Source organism: Meriones unguiculatus, chromosome 2, assembly GCF_030254825.1.
Source record: "Meriones unguiculatus strain TT.TT164.6M chromosome 2, Bangor_MerUng_6.1, whole genome shotgun sequence".
NCBI lineage: Eukaryota > Metazoa > Chordata > Mammalia > Rodentia > Muridae > Meriones > Meriones unguiculatus.
In genome coordinates, this window is record NC_083350.1 from 130,402,703 (window position 1) to 130,408,770 (window position 6,068).

Below are 6,068 nucleotides of genomic sequence, written 5' to 3' on the forward strand. Positions count from 1 at the left end.
GTGGAGACAAGAGGACACTTACACAGAGAACAGATCCTATCCTCCCATTATGGGGGTCCCTGGAGATTGGTGGCAAGTTCCTTTACCCACTAGCCCATTGCACTGGCCTCTGTCTTATATTTTAAAACTTATATTTATCACCTCAAGTGAATTTGGAAAACTGCCGCAGAACTTTGGGGGTAGTTTTAAGTAATGAAACTTTACAGAGCTGTGGCTGTTTTCTTTTCTTTCTTTCCTTTGGGGGGTAGGGTGGGGGGGCAAGTTATCACGATGTTCACGCTTGGTTTCTGAGTTCAAGATTGGCCTCCAATTCAGAAACTCCCTGCCTCAGCCTTATCCGTTCAGGAATCGTAAGTGTGTGCTGTGATGGCAAGCCTGGTTACATATCATAATTATCAAAATAATGTTATGTCCTTATTATCTGGGTAACAGTGAATACTCTATTCAAGACTTTCCTGTATTCTCCCAAGAATCTTGTCTGAACTCTGAAGATAACAAAGACGAAGGTTCTTATAAAATACCACGTGTCTTCATCGGTTAAGGCCACCAACACTAGAAACTCTCAGAGCAAAAGCTTTCTTCTGTCGCTTTTGCCGGAAGGTGTGTTTGATAAGGGTAAACTTAATAGCTTGATTTTTTTTTTTAAATTGCAGTTTTTTTTTTTTTTAGCAGCAAATGCTCTTTTTTTTTTTAAGATTTATTTATTTTATTATGTATCCAATGTTCTGCCTGCATGTACACCTGAACACCACAGAAGAGGGCACCAGATCTCATGATAGATGGCTATGAGCCACCATGTGGTTGCTGGGAATTGAACTCAGGACCTCTGGAAGAGCAGCCAGTGCTCTTAACCTCTGAGCCATCCCTCCAGCCCAGGACAGCTTGATTTTTAGATTCAGACAGATACAGGTTCAGAACGGCTCCTCACCTTCAGCTGTGCCGTGGTGAGCAGTGCATTGTAAGGTAAGGGTGCTAAGAAGATGCTGATGAGTGATGCTGAGGGCTTATCTGACATAGTGTATGTAAGGGAATTAGCACCTGGAAAGAGGCTAGAGAGTAGGAGCTCACCTCCGTGTTCCACAAACAGAGACTCACGGCCGGCCACTGTCAGGGTGTAGAACTGTCAGGGTGGCACATGGATCAGGTGGTAGATTCAAGCGGAGGCAGTGACCCGTAGGGGTGAAAGCACTCCCTGCGTTCATCTTGATGGCTCCTATGTCAAGAAACAGAAATTTCTAAGCACTTTGTCTTTAGATTTTCAAGCTTCTAATTCACCACTGAAAATAATTTTGTAAATTATAAGATAATGAAAAGAGAAAGCTCTTAATTCTGACAGTCGAAAGGTATTTTCTTGAAGTTTTTTTTTGTTTTTCATTTCTGTTTTTTTTTTTTAAATTTTTGTTTGTTTGTTTTTGTATTATTTGTCTTAAAACTCTGACACCAAGCCTGATAGCATGGTAGGAGAGGACCAACTCACCTCGTTTGTTCTGAGTGCCTGCTTTATTCCTTGTGTAAAGTTGGGAAAAGCCTTGATTTTCTTAGGGATCTAGATGATTTCAGGAGAGTGGTGACCTCATGATAGTATTCGGACAATAAACTGCATCTTTGGACTTGGCAACATCCATTGCATGTTGATAACTTAGTGTTTCTGAATAATATCTTGACATGCCAAACATTCAGGGTCTTGACCCCGATAGTCAATTTACTTTTTGAAGCAAAAGACAATAGAATTAAAGGCTGTGCTGAATCTTTGTCTCTTATGGTTTAGCTAAAAACAAACAAACAAAAAATTACCAGTTATATTCTGGTTCCAGCTGTGCAATCTCTGCATATCTAATGCCCAGCGCTATGTGGTCCCGTTTTGTAAATGAACCAAGGCTACCTGCTTTAGCCTTCAGGTCAATGAGGAGCGACGTTCTGACTGCGGAAGAGCTAGGCTGGAAGAAAGCCCACAGCTTGCTGGCTCTCCTTTATGAGGAGGGTTCCTTCTGGCAGCAGGAACCAAGAGTGACTAATAACAATGATGAAAAAACTTGTGGCAAGGTTTTTAGACAATAGTAGCAGGCCACTTGGTAAGTCAATTGTAAAACACTTCATCATTATTCTACAGGGTTTCATTGGCTCAGGGACTTCCCTGGGTACCTATGACTTCTCTTTCCCTGTTTTTTTTTTTTTTTTTTTTTTTTTTTTGTGTGTGTGTGTGTGTGTGTGGCTTTTAAAGATTTGTTTCACTTAATATTCCAGCAAACAGCCTTTTCTAGATACTTCATTTCAACCCACTAGTTACAGTGTCTGTTAGAAGCCTGCAGCAGCATGATGCCCTACTGAGGGTTGCCTTTTACTTTTATTTACATCACCCCAGAATTTCTCATATATCAAGGACAATTTACAATTCATGTCTATTTTTAATATTGGTAACAAAATTTAAATATCGAGATTTTTAGACCAAGAGGCACCTTTGGCACATTTTTTTTTTTTTAAAGAAAAAAAGAAAGAATCTCTCAGTTCAAGTGATGATCCCTGAATAGCTTTGAAGACATTGATGAGTTGCGTGGTTGCGATGCTGCCACCTTGTGGGAAGTTGGGGCATTAGGCTGTTTTGGGCTTGATCGCTTCTTCCCAACCCCCAAATAACTGACTTCAAATGATTTTTGTATTAGAATATTGCTACATTTTAACATATTATGTTTATATTATATTGAATATTAAATTATATTTTTGGCATGCTTTTTTTATAAGATGCTTCCAAATTACAGATTAGGTATATATCATTCCATTTTAACAATAGAACTTGTGATATACTAGCTCATTTTCTCCTAATTCCAGAAAATACCAATTCATGTGTGGTTTGTAAATCATAAAATAGCTTTTTTGGCTCTTTTATTTGTCCAGCTGGTCTCACTTCCAATCCGCTTGCCACAATCTGCTGTTCCAAGAAGACACTGGAGATGTCATTTAAAAATTCACCAACTTCCATGGTTTCCCATGGTTCTAAGACTATGCCCTAGCTGTAAGCATGGCATCTTAGCTCTGCCTGTTGTGGTCCTTGTCTTCCTCCCCAAGCCTTCCCGTGCCCTCTCCAATAACTCGCTCAATTCCCCTTTCACTGACTTTCTTCCATTACCATTTGCTCGATCACAGGAGCCTCTGTTTGTCACTTTGTACAGCGTATTGTGACTCTTCTTACAGAAGTGTTGTCTTTCAGAAGTCCAGAACTTATTTATTTAGCATAAAGCAAATAACTAATTATTTTATTAATTCTTATTATTTTATCATATATTACATATAATATATTTATTATAGAACACATTTATTATATTACATATAATCAACAAAATTTATTTATTTATTTATTTATTTATTTATTTATTTATTTATTCACTCACATCTTGGCCGGAGCCCCATCCTTCCTCACCTTCTGGTTGCACCCTCTCTCCCTTTCCACAGCTCTCTGTACTATCCCTCAGAAAAGGGGAGACTCCTTTCCCATCCACCCCAGTCATACCAGGACTTTCTGTTTTTCCATTTGAAATTGAGAATTGTTCTTTTGAGTTCTGTAAAGAATTGTGTTGGTATCTTGATGGGAATTGCATTGAATCTGTAGATTACTTTTGGTAGGATGACCATTTTTCTATGTTAATCCTACCGATCCGTAAGCATGGGAGATCTTTCCATCTTCTGATATCGTCTTCAATTTCTTTCATCAGAGACTTGAAGGTTTTTTTTTTTTTAATTTTTTTTTAAATACAAGTCTTTGGCTTGCTTGGTTAGAGTCACCCCAAAGTATTTTATGTTTTTTGTGCCTATTGTGAAGGGTGCTGCTTCCTTAATTTCTTTCTCAACCCATTTGTCTTTTGTAAACAGGAGGGCTACTGATTTTTTTTGAGTTAATTTTGTATCCAGCCAGTTTGCTGAAGGTGTTTATCAGCTGTAGGAGTTCCCAGGTAGATTTTTTTGGGGTCACTCATGTATACCATCATATCATCTGCAAATAGTGATATTTTGATGTCTTCTTTTCCAATTTTTATCTCTTTGTTCTCCTTTAGTTGTCTTATTGCTCTAGCTAGGGCTTCAAGTACTAAGTTGAAGAGATACAGAGAGAGTGGGCAGCCTTGCCATGTCCCTGATTTCAGTGGAATTGATATAAATTTCTCTCTGTTTAATTTGATGTTGGCTATAGGCTTGCTTTATATTGTCTTTACTATGTTTAGGTATGTGCCTTGTATCCCTGATCTCTTCAAGACTTTAAACATTAATGGGTATTGGATTTTATCAAATGCTTTTATTTTTTTACATCTAAGGAGATGATTATGTGGTTTTTTTTTCTTTCAGTTTGTTTATATGGTGGATTACATTGATGGATTTCCATATATTGAACCACTCCTGCATACCTGGGATGAAGCCTACTTTTGGTCATAGTGGACAATAGCTTTGATGTATTCTTGGATTCAGTTTGGGAGTATTTTATTGAAATTTTTTTGGTGTCAATGTTCATAAGGGAAAGTGGTCTAAAATTCTCTTTCTTTGTTGGGTCTTTGTGAGTTTAGGTATCAAGGTGACTATGGCCTCATAGAATGGGTTTGGTAATGTTTCTTCTGTTTCTGTTTTGTGGAACAGTTTGAAGAGTATTGAAGATCTTGTAGAATTCTGCACTGAAACCATCTGGCCCTGGGCTTTTATTTTGGATGGGAGACTTGATGACTGCTTTTGTTTCCTTAGGGAACATAGGATTATTTAATTTATTTACCTATTCTTTTTTATTTTATTATTATTTTTTTTATCAGTTACATTTTATTAACTCTGTATCCCAGCCGTGTCCCGATCCCTCATTCCCTCCCAGTCCCTCCCTCCCTCCCTCATCTCCACCGTGCCCCTTTCCAGGTCCAGTGATGGGGGGACCTCCTCCCCATTCATCTGACCCTGTTTTATCAGGTATCTTCAGGTATTTACCTATTCTTGATTCAGCTTTGGTAAGTGGAATCTATCAAGAATATTGCCCCTTTCATTTAGATTTTCAAATTTGATGGCTTATAGTCTTTTGAAGTAAGACCCAATGATTGTTTGCATTTCCTCAGTGGTTGAGCAAATGTCCTTGTCTGGTGGATCATCTATTGGGTATATACCCAGGAGTAGTAGTTCTTACTCTTTTATTATATACTATACATATCTTATTATTTTATGATATATAATATATTCATTATATTATACATTTATTATATTACACATAATACGTAAAATATATTTATTTATATATTATTTTATTTATTATTTTAATTGATTACTTAGTCAAAATCTGACTTATCTAATGGCCCATATCTATATATACAGAATGAGAAAATGTGTAATTATTGTCTTTCATTGCTCTGTCTTCAATTGCTTAGTGAAACCCTTGGCATACTGTAGATATTTCCTTATGTTACTTGAATGAGCTGAGTTAGAACTTAAGCCAGGATGTCACTTGTTGCAGGGTATTTGATCACACTGTGAACTTTGAGTTTGTGTACTGGAAAACACCTTTTTCTAGTTGTGAGGTGGCTCAGCCCTAGCACACACCTTTAACCCAAAAACTTTCTGTTTATTGTAAATAAGTGGCTTTGTGTGGCTCACCTCTAGTACTCACCTTTTATTTAAGATTTTCTGTGAACAGGATTAACTAAAATTGACCTTAGATCAAGAGATGGAGCAAGAAGCCAGCTGACAGAGAGTAAATAGAAAGGAGGGACATTGAGTTGGGAGAAGGAGTAGGGCCTTTTTCCTTCTAGGACATTATGTGGGTAGGAGGGTCAGCTGGGTACTTTCTCTGCCTCTCTGAGCTAGTCAGCTTTTACACCTGTATCTGGTTCCTGAGTTTTATTGGTAAATTCAAACATTTGGAATTTTGTATTTAAAACAGTCACCTTTTCATTTGCACTATGTTTTACAATCATTACCTCCCACTGTATTTACCAGGGTTTTCTGCCAGTGTTGGCCAACCTCTGAAGGACCAGCTTCTCCACAGACCAGCATCTGCACACATCTGGCTTGCTAATTGTTCATAGTCACTCTCCCTCCCAAAGCAGGCAATCTGC